This window comes from Arvicanthis niloticus, chromosome 21 (genome assembly GCF_011762505.2).
Source record: "Arvicanthis niloticus isolate mArvNil1 chromosome 21, mArvNil1.pat.X, whole genome shotgun sequence".
Classification (NCBI taxonomy): Eukaryota; Metazoa; Chordata; class Mammalia; order Rodentia; family Muridae; genus Arvicanthis; species Arvicanthis niloticus.
The window spans coordinates 10,949,770-10,964,641 of NC_047678.1; the positions used below are offsets into that span (position 1 = coordinate 10,949,770).

General features: G+C 43.2%; 3 pseudogenes; 2 read left to right on the forward strand and 1 right to left on the reverse strand.

Annotated features, from left to right (window-relative positions):
- The first annotated feature begins 3,256 nt into the window (after positions 1 to 3,256).
- On the forward strand, positions 3,257 to 3,697 carry LOC117693521 (elongin-C pseudogene; annotated as a pseudogene).
- Positions 3,698 to 4,858: 1,161 nt separating this feature from the next.
- On the reverse strand, positions 4,859 to 6,301 carry LOC117693639 (zinc finger protein 830-like; annotated as a pseudogene).
- A 1,910-nt stretch (positions 6,302 to 8,211) lies between these two features.
- LOC143435430 (high mobility group protein B1 pseudogene) lies at positions 8,212 to 13,844 on the forward strand (annotated as a pseudogene).
- The last annotated feature ends 1,028 nt before the right edge of the window (positions 13,845 to 14,872 follow it).

Consider the following 14,872-nt stretch of genomic DNA (forward strand, 5'->3'; position numbering starts at 1 on the left):
TAAAAAATTAATCACTGGTGATGTCTGCTGTTAGGAGTTCTAATCCTGACACTGGCTTCCAGACTTATACTACTCAGACCTCCAATGGGCCTTTGACAAGGACGTCAAACAGCTATAGACTGACATCACTAATATGAAGAAATCCCTCGTTTCGCTGTCTGATGCAATCCTCCCCAAAATGCAAAGGACTTTATTGGACTTGATTTTCTCTTTTACAATTGAAAAGATTGTGTACAGCTCTAGTCTGTGTACAGCCCTTAAAGAAGAATGCTGCTTTTACATAGACAAAACAGGGATGATTAAAGAGAGCATGAAAAAGGCCAGAGGAGGTCTTGAGAAAAGACAGAGAAAGAGAAAAATGAGAGCTTGTACAAGAATTGGTTTTCAACCTCTCCATGATTGTTAATCCTACTTCCTTCCATCTTGGGACCATTAATTAGGTTATTTTTGCTTATTTCCTTTGGTCCCTGGGCCTTAAATAGGCTGACTAACTTTGTAAAACAACAGATAGATAATCTGATAGCAAAATCTATTCAGATACATTATCATAAGTTAGCTATGGAGGACCACAAGATGAGGATGTTACTCTATCCAGGGTGCTCCCAAGTCCCATCTCCACCCAACCTAAAAGAGGGGACTTCTGCCCCTAGACCAAGCAGAGAGGGACCACCCAGAACCCGCTCTGTCTGGCGATCTGAATTCTTGCTTAGGCTGAGAGGCTAAGCACTGCAAGGGAATATAAATAAAAGTTAAAAATATGTTTCTGGGTTCCTTGAGGGACAAGTTTGACTGCATAGGGGTTGATGTCAAAAGTATCCCCTCTCCAGGAAAAAGACATTGGGATGGGTATGGTCCTCATGCCTCACTGGACAACGACAGGAGAACTGGGGCCATTACAAGGTCCCCTTTAATTACTGGAGGTCAGGCCTCTATCCCGCCTTGGCAAGATTAGAAATGCCACGGCCTTCTATAATTAGAGAAGGGAGGAGATGTCAGGGGCAGCCCTGCTTATACACTGAAGGCCTAAAATCAGCCATAAGCCTAAAATCAGCAATAGGCCTGACATACATGCCTGCTAACACAAAGTCTTGGGTCTTTATGGAAAAACACTGAAACAGATGTCTATAAACTATTGTAAACAGGCAGCTTTTGTGGAAATCTACCAGCTTGAGTAGTTATAGACCTTGTAAATAGGCAGCCTTGGCAGATAGTACAAACTTACATAAGGACAAGTGAAGCATAGGCATAGTCATAGTGACCTGACCCCTGAACCTTCACCCAGCTGATACCCTGTTCTGAAAGATATCTGTACTCCCCCTGAACATCTATGCTCCTGTGTCATCCCCTTCCCCACATCCTGTATTTTCGTGTTTATAACCCCTGTGTTAAAAAGTAAAAATTATGATTTGATAATAATAAAAAAAGACAAAAAAAAAAAAGAAAAAAAATGAAATGACACACAGTTTCCCCCGGCTCTGCTGACTTAGCTTCTGACAATCCATTTTCTTGTTCTCAGAAATACTTTGAATTATAAAATGTTATTGTGGTTTTTGTTAGTATGCTGGGTAAAATAATTTTTATTGATTTCATTTTAAATTTCAAAGTTTGTAGTGAGTTAAAATGTCCTTCAACATAATTATAGGTCATATTTATTTTCATATTGTAAAATGCAAGTTAATCTGTTGAACATTTTTTTAAAAGTGGATTCCTTTTGGAGAATTTCATATATGAGCACTGTATTTACATAATTTTCTTTCTCTCCTTCCTCCCACTCTTTCCAACCTCCAATACTGTTCAAATACATCTTTTTTTTTAAATCTTTTTTAAATTTTATTTTATATTTTATTTACATTTAAGATGCCATCCCCTTTCCCCATTTCCCCTCCCTAGAACACCCCTGTCCCATGCCCCTCCTTTCCTTTTTGCTTTTATACATTTTTTAAAATGTTAATCAAAGGATTTATAAGTTTGGTAATGCTCAATCAGAAGCGTAACCCAATACCCAACCTAGATATAAAAACTATCTTTGACTGGTGGAGACATGTGAACATCTGCCTCCATGCCCCCTCTTTCTCTCTCTCATCACCTAGCTTCTCCTCTCCTTCATCTTCTCTCCTTACTCCATCTCTTCCTCTCAGTACTCCTTCCCACTTAGCTCCTCCTACATATCACTCTTCCTGTTAAAGTAAAACTTTTCTCTCAAAATACAATTAGAGCATAATTATGCCAATTTGTACCCGTGAGGTACAAGATAGTCCTAATACCCAGTCCATCATTTTGTTGACTAACCAGAACCTCTCTTATCTCTTATCTCTTTTAACTAAAACACTTTTGATCCTGGCTTTTTTTTTTTTTTTTTTTTTTTTTTTTTGGCTTTAGAATGAATGTCAGCTAAAAACCATCTACTCAGATCTTTTCTCTCAAAGTAAATAGCCAGAATTGGCTATGAGACTATAGGTCTTCAAGCCCGTCAGAAATCCAGAATGACTGAGTTAACTGAAGCTACGGGAAGCACTAAACATAGCTTCTAAAACTTAGCCAATTTATAGAGACCGCTGAACACCTGAAAAGCCCCTATACTACTGAACGTTCAAGCATCAAATCTTCAGCCTTCTGGCCCAGAGTCATCTGACAGACCTTAGTGATGCAGGATTATAAAGGGCTGATTACTCTGTCTAGGCAGATATAATCAGTCGACTATTCTGCATGTGTGTCCTTTTCTGGGCAGTAATTTGTCTGTAGATGGAAAGAGGCAATTCTTGCCTAGTGGCTGTCACCACACAACTGGTGTAACTCCAAGGATGCTCAATTTCTTCTTAGAATCCACGACAGGAAGCTGTCAGGAGCAGACAGGTCTCTAATCAGAATGGACATTAATATATAAATATTTGTAGCATCAATTCTATGGACTTCTGATGTTTTGAAAACCAACTATCCATGTAAGGTAACCTGGACTGTTGTCGTTCACTCCTCTCAGCTATTTCTAAGTAAAATATGGGAAACCTCCTAACAATAAACTCAAAGTCATGAATTTGCTATAGTCCCTTAACTCATAGGTTAACCTTCCCAAATCAGTTACAAAAGTTAAAGAAGGGCTGGGTCTAGGCCTTGTATTCCTAAATGTGTTATACAGGCACAATGCCCATGAGAGTATCAATATTCATCTCACTTTTATATTAATAAGAAGCTCGTACCAATGAAAACCTTACATTTGAAATCAAAGTAAATTTTGTACCATTTAAGGAATTATAACTGAACGCACTTCCTTTGGACTCAAGTTACTAGCGAACCGCGTCTCGGCCTCGCCAGGAAATTACTAAATTTCCTCTGGGATCAAATAGAATTTTATAAGAACATAATGGATGGAGAGGAAAAAACCTACGGTGGCTGTGAAGGCCCTGATGCTATGTATGTGAAATTAATACCTTCCGATGGTCATGAATTCATTGTAAAAGGAGAACATGCATTAACACCAGGAACAATAAAGGCCATGTTGAGTGGTCCAGGTCAGTTCGCCGAGAATGAAACCAACGAGGTCAATTTTAGAGAGATCCCTTCACATGTGCTATCGAAAGTGTGCATGTATTTCACCTACAAGGTCCGCTCTACTAACAGCTCCACTGAAATTCCTGAATTCCCAATTGCTCCTGAAATTGCACTGGAACTGCTGATGGCCGCGAACTTCCTAGATTGTTAAATAAAATAAATTGTAATAAACTGTTAATGTTTTTCAGTATTTAATACCTGTAGTTCAGTTAGTAATTTTTTCACATATAGCATGTTGCCTGTATGAAATTGAACTCTAAAGTTAATTGCTGAGCAGATTCATTCTGTCATTTGCATAGCAGAGTTGAAATTTGTTTGCTACATCAACAAATTAAGGACGTCTCACGAGCCAAAAAATAAATAAATAATGCCAGTTTCTAGGTGGTTTGTTCTCTCCTTTGGATGTGACCTTTAAAATTATAAGTGATATAGCAAATCCTGGAATGTAAGCGTAAATGAATATTCGACAGTTAAATACAGGGGCTTTTTATGTTTTTAGTGTTTTCTTTAAGAACCAGTTCTGATCTTAAGCCACTGAGAGTTATGCAAATAATTACATGAAAAACATGTTTATAACTTAGCCAAACCGTGATTTTTGTAACTCAAAGAATAAGAGTTGAAATTCCTTATGTCTTTTTTGATAAACTGCAGTATTGTTTAAGTGCAAAAAAAAAAAAGAAATTATAACTTCATCTTGATAATAATTATACAGATTTCTATCAATAGGTTATGGCTATGCAATAAGTCCTAGCTAATCCTCCCTGTTCCAACAAAACCACTATTTTTCCCTAGAAAGACAGACCATTATTAACCACATTAGTCCCCAAGCCCAGGGAATAGGGGCGCTGACTCTTCTTTAACTTCTTCAAGCTGATTACGGGGCGTTGAGATCTTAGAAGAGGGGTCGGGGGAAGAGTAAGTTGATAAGCCTCTGACGCTGTGTCTTCACTGAATCCAGATGGAATTCCAGGACATCGGAGGTTTGGGCAGGTCTGCTCTGTATACTTGATGAGTAGATACACCAAGGCTGTGTATTCTGCAATATACAATTCTCAGGACACGTTTTAGTATCAAGAAAAAAAAATTTTTCCCTCCTAGGGGGCTGACTTTTTTTTTTTAAAGATGTTGGTTCTAATAACTTTTCTTCCCCCCCCCTTTTTTAAAAAATGGTTGTAATATTACATTTCAGATTTTATCCCCTTACCCCACTTCCTCCCACCACCCAGAAACCTCCTATCCCATCCCCCTCCTCATGCTTCTATGAGGCAGTGACCGTATCTACCCCCCCACTATCCCTTCCCCACTCTCACATTCCCCCCAACTCTGTGTTTATTTTTTTTATAGGACCAAGAAATTCCTTTCCCACCTATGCCCGACAAGGCCATCCTCCCCTACATATATCGCTGGAGTCTTAAGTCCCTCCTTATGTGTTCCCAGGCTGGTGGTTTAGACCCTGGGGGACTCTGTTTGTTTGGTATTGCTGTTTTCCTCCTGGGGTCACAAACCCTTTCTGCTCCTTCAGTCCTCTCTCTAAGATCTCCATTGAGAAACACCTGATCATATCAGTGGTTAACTGTGAGCATCATCCTCTGAGTGTGTTAGTCTTTGGCAGCCCTCTAAGGAGACAGCTATATCATGTTCCTCACATTATGCACTTCCAGCCATCCAAAAGTGTTTAGCTTAGGTGGCTGTACATGGATGAATACCCAGGTGGAATGGTCTCCTAATGGCCCCTCCTTCAGTTTCTGTCCCATGTTTTGTTTCCATATTTGCTCCCTTGAACATTTTTGTTACTCGTTCTAAGTAGAACTGAGGCATCCCCTCTTGGTCTTCCTTCTTCATGAGCTTCATGTGGTCTGCGGGTTGAGTCTTCGATAATCCAAGCTTTTGGGCTAACATCCGCTTAACAGTGAGTCGGCAACGATCGCTTCAGAGATAGTGTCGACTTGCCTCATGGCCTTCTGAAACTCGTCCCACTCTTTGTCCATCTGACCCTTTGGGGCATCAACCTTCCGGACCTTTGCATCTACCTCAGGGTCGTCGAAGAACCCTTCTGGTAATGCTTCGGCGGTGTTCTCTCTCCTTTCCACCACCTTTTCGTGTATTTCTGCTTTCTCAATTGACCCTGAATGAGGAACTAAGGGAGCCTTGGGAGGATTTGTATTAAAGGGGTCGTTTGGCAGCACATTGCTTGTTGTCTCCCTCGGAGAGGCAAGCGAGTGTTCTCTGCCCTGTGCATCGGGAAGATGCACTCCTCCTCACCTCCATAATCAGGGTGTAAACGGAGTTCAGGTTTACTGGGAGCCGTCATAGAGGCCTCTTTTCCCGATTTCTCAAAGTTGGTGGACGAGGCTGAGGTGGAGGGCTGTACCCGAGGACCCACGGAGGCCTTGACTTTCTTGGCGTCTTGGCTCTCCACATCAGTCGCTCTCCTCTTGGTGGGCTGAGCTGCAGTGCCGGCCAGGTTGCTCCCTTGGCGCCTTTCAGCTCCGCTACTCTCTCCCAGTGCTGCTTTCCTAGAACGTGGATCTGCCACAGGAGCTCGCTCTTGACCGGGGTGTTACATAGCGCAGCTCAACTGCCCCAGACCGTTGTACTTGACGACGACGACGACGACGACGACGACGACGACGACGACGACGACGGGGATTCTGGTTGGTGCTCAGGCGCTGCTTCTCTTTCATCAACCGCCTCAGTTCTTCCTGATTCATCACTCGCTTCCCGCCGCTGTCCGGGAGGAGGTGGAGGACGCCATGTTTGCGACCTGGACTCAAGCGATTCTAGCTTCCCCAAATACATCTTAATTATTGTTCATATATGTATGTATATATGTATACATGTATAAGTATGTATGTATATACAAATACTGATAAATAAAGTGTTTTGGGGGAAAAAAAGAATATCAGCTCAGACATGCACGTAAGCAAGGAATAGTTATTAAAAATGCTAAAGATAGTCAGTCCAAGATAACTCCTAACTAGCCTGTGGTCCTGCATCACCCCAACATCCTCACATCCTTCAGTGCTAAGGAGTTCATCAGACCAGTCCATACAAGGCGCTGTTCTTTTACAGATTCCCCCAAGTACTACATTTTGTGCCCAGGAAGCCAAAGGTTAATTTTCTTTCCTTGTTAGACATTTCGTTCCTAGGGACTAATGTACATGAGGCTGGGGAGTAGGCAGGAAAGCAATCTAAGAGACAAATAGCCAGGGAAGAAATTAAGGAGCAAACTCCTGGATCATAGTAAATCTATTAGTTATTATGGTATTGATCAGAGGGCTGATGGAGTGTCTGGGCCTTCCATATGACCCACACTGGGTACAAGCAAGGATCCTCAGAGTTAAACCCCTTGAGAAAAACAAGAGATTCATGCCGCCCTCTGCTAGGCAGCTGTAAAACACAACCCAGTTCTCTCTGTGACCTCCTAACCTCCCACCATAGCCCCCTGTCAGTTAATACCCTTCCTTGCATGTCACTGTGTCTCCCAAGACTGTCTTCTAAACAAGGCACTGTCTCAGATGCTAAGAGAATCCCTCTCGTATGCTAGTGCAGTGACTGTGATAATCGTTTGCCTGAGTTGTGTGGATGGGTGTGAGGAGCCATTAGCAGCACTGGGGCTCCCACCCTCACATCCCCCGGAGGACCCTGCACACCTGCAGACAGAACCTCAAGTCTAACAGAATCCAAGAGTCCAGGACAAACAAGCTGCCTTTCTGAAGTGTCACTGGTAGCCATGGTGAAGGAAAGCAATCCACTTCCCCCACACTGCTTCTCAGAACTATGCGTTCTAGCTATTGGTCATGCCAGTGACTCATCCCTGCAGCCCTTGCCGCCCTCTCTCTGTCGGTGAGTCAGGGTTCTCTAGATAAACAAACTGATAGAATAGCTCTATACAAAAACAGGATGTATTCGAGCGCCTTACAAGTTATAGTCTGACTATTCCAACAACAGCTGTCTTCAGATGGAAAAATCCCCAAATCCAGTAGTTATTCAGTCCATAAAGGCTGGATGTCTCAGCTAGGTTTAGGATTTACCAGAATCACAAAAGAAGTGGGTACCAACACCAGAGAAGGAAAGGACTTGCCTGTGAGAGTGAGGGAGAGCAGGTAAAGAGCACTTCCTGCTTCTATGTCCTTTACAGAGGCTGCCTACTAAGGTGTGGTCCAGATTTAAGCTTGATCTTCCCACCTCAAAAGACAGAAATTTAGGGTGGGCGTTCTCATTTCAAATAATTCAATAAACAAAATTACCTCACAGATGTATCCAGCACCTCTCTTGGGCTGCAGTTAATTCTAGCTGTAGATAACCAAAGTTGATAACCAAAAACAGCCATCATAGTGTCTGTTGTAGGAATGGACCTTATTGATTCGTGTTTGAATGTCTGGCCCATACAAGTGGCGCTGTTAGGAGATGTGGCTTTGCTGGGAGGAAGTGGGTCACTGCAGGAGTAGGTTTTAAGGTCTCAGATGCACAAGCTAGGCCTGGTGAGGCACTCACTGCTTCTGCTTAAAGGTCAAGATGTAAAACTCTCACAGCCATTGCAGTACATTGAGCTCCATAGAGACAGCGCCGGGGCAAGCGAGAGAGCCTGATGGGCACTGGACGACTCTGTGCCTCGCGGAGGAAAACCAACTAAACTTGGGCAAAGGGGATCTTAAGAAGCCGAGAGGCAAAATGTCCTCATACGCATTCTTTGTGCAAACCTGCAGGGAGGAGCACAAGAAGAAGCACCCAGATGCTTCCGTCAACTTCTCAGAGTTCTCCAAGAAGTGCTCAGAGAGGTGGAAGACTATGTCTGCTAAAGAAAAAGGGAAATTTGAAGATATGGCAAAGGCTGACAGGCTCGTTATGAAAGAGAAATGAAAACCTACATCCTTCCCAAAGGGGAGACCAAAAAGAAGTTCAAGGACCCCAATGCACCCAAGAGGCCTCCTTCGGCCTTCTTCCTGTTCTGTTCTGAGTACCGCCCCAAAATCAAAGGCGAGCATCCTGTTTTATCCATTGGTGATGTTGCAAAGAAACTAGGAGAGATGTGGAACAACAATGCCTCGGATGACAAGCAGCTCTACGAGAAGAAGGCTGCCGAGCTGAAGGAGAAGTACGAGAAGGATATTGCTGCCTCCAGAGCTAAAGGAAAACCTGATGCATCGAAAAAGGGGGTAGTCAAGGCTGAAAAGAGCAAGAAAAAGAAAGAAGAGGATGATGATGATGAAGAAGTTGGTTCTAGCGCAGTTTTTTTCTTGTCTATAAAGCATTTAATCCCCCTGTACACAACTCACTCCTTTTAAAGAAAAATTGAAATGTAAGGCTGTGTAAGATTTGTTTGTAAACTGTACAGTGTCTAACCTGTGTGTCCATGGGTAGGAACATGAGCAGAGTATCTGTACGCGGGCAAGACAAACCCTTATCTGAAATGCTTAAAGATCTAGCACAGCAAGGAAACTGCCCACCCTGAAGGAGTTGAAATCAAGCCAGCACAGGCAGGTGGCAACCTTATTCTGACAAGAATGCCTCGTCTAGCATTGTTAGGTTTTTGTCTTTTATTGGAGGGGGTGTGTTTATGTATGTTCAGGTGCACGTGAGTGAGATCTAGAGATTCCCCCCCTCCCCAGTGCATCCCACCATGCCAGGATTGCTCACACGCGTGCTGAAGGTAAACATCAGGTCCTTGTGCTTGCTTAGTGAGCACTTATCCATTCCACCGAGCCATTTCCCCAGCCCAAGCTTCACCTTTATCATTATTGGTCTGTGGCAAATCTTAATAACTAATACTTTTGATAACTTGCCATGCCTAATATTATCCAATTTTAATTTACCTTTAAGGTTTTTAATATGATGAGCTTATAGAAACAAAGCGCCTGGTTCTCAAATTAATTTGTTGTTTTAATTGATGATAATTGAGTGTATTTGTGGAATACAACGCAATGCTTTTAATCAATTGTAAAAAAAAATAATCAAACAAGCTAATTAACACATCAGTTACCTTACCAACTTATTTTATTCCCCCCCCCCGTGGCAAGGATGTTAAGAAAATATCTAGTTGTCTTTTAGCAATTTTGAAATACCAATACATCACATAAATTGCACTCACCAAGCCCTGCAATAGATCCCTGTAAAGTTGGAAATGTGTTTCCTTTGATCATCATTCCCCGTGTCTCCATCCCCCTCCCCAACACCCTTGGTACTTTTGCTTAGGCTGCCTCCCCATACATCGACATCACACAGTATCCGCCTTTCCATGTCTAGCTTATTCTACCTAGCACACCTTCCAGTTTCACAAATTACCACAAATGACATATTTATAGACTACAATGTAATGTTTTCATCAACTGTGAAAAGATTCAAGCAAGCTAACTAAAACATCAATTAACTTACCAATTTATTTTTACCCCCTGCGGCAAGGTTGCTTTTAAAAAAAAAATCTAGTTATCTTTTAGCTTATTTTGAAATACCGATGCATTGCATTGTCAGTTACCACAAACGGCAGAATGCCCTTCTTTTGCAGGACCGCACTGTACCCCCCTGCATGTTTAAGCCACATTTTCACTATCCACCCGACCACTGTTAGATACTTAGATTGTTTTTCTCATCTTGGCTGCTGAGCTGAGCCTGGGAATGCAGCTGTTTGTTCCTTCGTTCGGCACATGCATTCAGTTCCCGGTGACTGAGAAACTGGACTTCTGAGACCTATGTCTATTTTAACTTTAGTCTTATAAGACCCTTTCACACTAGTTCCCCAAAATGGCCGACGTACTTCACATTCTTATTACTTCTGCGGGACTGTCCTTCCTCCACGTCTCACCCAGTATTTCCTATCATTCCCCCTTCAGAGAGTGGCTTTTCTAACTGATGGTGTGTGGTTTCTTGTGATGGCTGTTACTGTCATCCCCTGCGGGTCATAGATGCTGAACATTTGTCTCATGTACCTGTTGCCTAATCCTTCCGAAAGGATCTCAGCTCTCTCTTCTCTTCTGAAAAATGTCTATTCGGATCCTTGGCCTCTTTTTCAGTCAGGTTGTTTATCAGGTATGAGTTTTCCTTATTTTCTGAGATATTTTGGGCACCGATCCCTTATCAGAAATTTATGATTCTCAAATATTTATTAACTGTATACTTTGTAAATATTTCTTCCCAACCCCTCCAGAAATCTTCTCTTTAGTAACAACTATCTTTGCTGTTCACAAATGCAATTCCATTCGTCTCCTTTTGCTTCTGTTGTCTGTGATTTTAAAGTCCAAGCCTAGAAATGGTTACGTACATCACTACCATGAGCCTTTCTCCCAGTTTCTTCTAGCTTTATCGTTCCAGGTTACTCTTAATCTTTTATCTATTTGGAGTCTATTTTTGTATCCAGCATAAAATAAAGGTCTAATTTCATCCTTCTGCATACGAAGATCCAGTTTTACTAACACTCCTTATTGAAAAGGCTGCCCTTTCTACATTGTGTGTTCCTGGTACCTCTGTTCAAAATTAATCAGCCATGAGACCGGAGAGCATTTGTTGCGCTTCCAAAAGACCTGGGTTTGATTCCCAGCATCCAGATGGCAACTCACAACCAGTTTCAGGGAATCCGAAATGTCCTCTTCTGGCCTCTAGGAACACCAGCATTCACGCGGTACACATACATGCATGCATGCAAAACACCCTAAACTAACACATAAAATTAATCAATCATAAATATATATGCCACTTCGACCACCTCCATGCCCTAGACTTTCTTTCCTATTCTAAATGTCACTAATTCTGCTATTATGCTAGGCCTATGTTGTTTTGAGTTAATTACTTCATTGTACATTTTGAGATCAAACGAGTGCTGTGTGTAAACTTGTTCTTTCTGCTCAAAACCGCTTCAGCTTCTCCGTCTTCCCAATCCCATATGAATTTTCAGAGTGTGTTTTCTATTTCTATGGAGAATATCGTTAGTATTTTGATAGAAGACGCGTCAGCTCAGTAAATGTCCTGTGTAGTAGGTATATTCTGACAATAGTGATTCTTCTAACCTGTGAGGGCAAGTTGTATGTCCCTTCATTCCTGTCTCCTTCGGGGGTCTTTCATCAAGGTTTTAGCAATTTCAGAGGACTGATCATTCACTTCTTTGAATAATTTTACTCGTAAGTATTTTCCTTCTTTTATATATCATTGATGAAATTGTTTTCTTAATTTCTTTACCAGGCAGGTTATTGTTGCTGCTTAGAATGTGTATACTCAAGAGTATCCCCATGTATGCATACATGCAGGCATGATTACCAGTTGGGGTGGTGTGTCCCACCGCAGTTAGATACAAAAGACTGGTTTAAGCACTATGAAGAGAAGCTTCATAGAACGGGAGCTGCTGCAAGGCTGCTGAGGAGCCTACTGATGTGAGTAGCCTATGATATCCTGGCCCGGCCCATGTCGCCATTGAAGCCACACCTATGTCACTATGTCCAAGGTCCGTAGTGCAGCCCATGCTAACACCAAAGGCCACGTGGATGTCTCTGGCGTGCCACACTACAGCTTCCACGGCAAGATTTTTGTTTCGTTTGTTTTATTTATATTTTCTTTTGAGGAGGAGGAGGAGGTTGCAAGGGCAGAGGGCAGATATGGAGGGACAAGGATATGAATGGGATTAGGGTGCACGATGGGAAATTCACCAACAATCAATAGAAAGTTTTAAAAAATAGCTTATGGCTTGTCCCATATGGTCTTCTAGAACTGTGGGGTTTTGTTCATTTGTCTTTGTTTTTTGTTTTTTTGTTTTTTTTTTGATAGGTTTTATGCAACTAGGAGATTGAAGTCATTATATCAGCAACCTTGGGATCATAGGCAAGCACTACCATGCCTGGTTCATGCAGAGCTGGGGTTGGAGCGACAAACCTTGAACATGCTAGACAAGCGTTCTACCAGTCGAGCCATGTCCCCTGCCTACCAGTTTGATTTGGGTTTGTTTTTTGAGATTTTATTATAAATATTAATTTTCATCAGACTCTTTCTATGCAACTATTCAGATAACAATGTGACAACCTCTTTTCTGCTATTATCATGCGCCATGTGTAGTGAGAATTTTGGTTTCTTTAAAAACCACACAAAAAAAGTTATGCGAATATGTGTTTGTTTTAATCGCAGGTGCAGGTATGGCGCTGCTTCATATTGTCCGCAGCGGCTAACTATAAATTGTCTCATGCTCTAGCAGGGGCATAATTTTGCCAGCTGAAGATAGTTTATGTTTGGAATTCTGGGGACTCTTCAGAGGGTATATAACGCCAGCACTGTGCGGCTGCCGCCGCTGTGCTGCCACGCTTTGCGGGCCGCGCTGCCGCTACCAAGACTGGGCTACCGCTACTGTTGTCGCTGCCGCTGCCGCTGCCATGCTTGCTTTCGAGCTTTCACTGCTGCTACTACAACTGCTACTGCTGTGCTACGGCTGCCGGGCTGTCGCTGCCCCAGCCGCTACTGCTTCTCCTACCCCCCACCCCACTGCCTCTGCCCCAGCCACTACTGCTGCTCCTCCCCCCACTGCCCCTGCCCCAGCCGCTACTGTTTCTTCTCCTTCCCCTACTGCCCCTGCCCCAGCTGCTACCCTTGCCCCAACCACTGCCCCTCCATTGACCCTGCCCCTATCCCAGCTACTGCCTCTGCCCCTCCATCATCCCTGCCCCTGCCTTTGCCGCAGCTGCTACCTCTGCCCCTCCATGCCTCTCCCTCTGCCCCTGCCCCTGCCCCTGTGCCAGCCCCTACCCCTTCCCCTGCCTCTGCCCCTGCCCCTACCCCTCCGCTGCCCCTGATGCACCTACTACACCTACCTGCTCCTGGTCCTCCTGGTCCTCCTGGTCCTCCTGGTCCTCCTGGTCCTCCTGGTCCTCCTGGTCCTCCTGGTCCTCCTGGTCCTCCTGGTCCTCCTGGTCCTGGTCCTGGTCCTGGTCCTCCTGGTCCTCCTGGTCCTCCTGGTCCTCCTGGTCCTCCTGGTCCTCCTGGTCCTCCTGGTCCTGGTCCTGGTCCTCCTGGTCCTCCTGGTCCTGGTCCTGGTCCTCCTGGTCCTCCTGGTCCTCCTGGTCCTCCTGGTCCTCCTGGTCCTCATGGTCCTCCTGGTCCTCCTGGTCCTGGTCCTGGTCGTCCTGCTCCTCTACTGCACCTGCCCCAGCTGCTAGCACTACCCCTGCCGCAAGTGCTGCTGCTGCCATCCCTGTCACCCCTGCTGGTTGCCGGTTGGTTGCTAGTTGGAGATAGCCTAATGAGGAAGACCAGACTTGCCCCAAGCAGTCTAACAATATCAACACCTCTTTCCCCTCTAACCTTCTTTCTCTCCTTCCTAGTTCTGAGGATTGGAGAAGGATGGTGAATAAAAGAGCCTAATAAAGTAGCAAAAGCTCAATAACAGCCACATTTACTCATTCATATATACTGCATAAGCTTAACATCCCAAGGATAAATCCCATTTGATCATGATGATTTTTTTTAATACAGGGAGTTGAATTCAGTTTACAGTGTTTTGTGGAGAATGGTGTTCTCCCTTATCCTGATTCGTTTTTGCTCTGTTTAACTTTCCTATTTCCTTCTGATTTAGTCTTGGTAGATTGCATATGTATAAGAATTCGTTCATTTCTCTGAGATGGTATGTAGTTGTTCACAGTGGTCTCTTACAATTGGTTATATGTCTGACATTCGTAGCAATGTCTCCTCTTTCCGGTATTATTTCAGAAAGTTGTATTCCCATCTTTGTTCAAGATTTGTTTTTTTTTTTTTGGGGGGGGGGTTGGGGGTAGGTCTTGCTTTGTCAACTAGGATGTCTTCAGTCTCCGTTTCTGGCATGCTAAGACCGCAAATGCGTGCCATCGCGTCTAAACTAAGACATTTTCAAAATTTATGTTTCAATTTCCTACTTTACTTATTGGTTGTTTAGAAATATGTCGGTCAATTTTATTCGTTTTCAAATTTCCCTCCTATTATTGACTTCCACTTCCATCTCATGTGGTCTGAAAAGAAACTTGATATGATTTCTGTTTTCCTGCATTTATTTAGACTCGCTTTGTAACTTAACATATGATCCGCAATGAACAACGCTCAATACGCAGTTGAGAAGACTGTGTGTTCTGCTCCTGTTGAATGGAGTGTTTTATAAACACCTACTCGATCCATTGAGTTTAAAACGTTGTTCATTCTATTTCTTATTAGTTTTCTATCGACAGGATCTAAACAAAGTTAAAATTGGTTAGTAAATAAATTAGCAGTACAAAGCGCGGGAAGTTTTACCGCGAGAGTGCATTTGCTTTGAACGAATACAACAGATGAGTGCTTGACATTCTATTTTTTTCCTCACAGGGTATTTACTAATTAATTGGGAAACAAT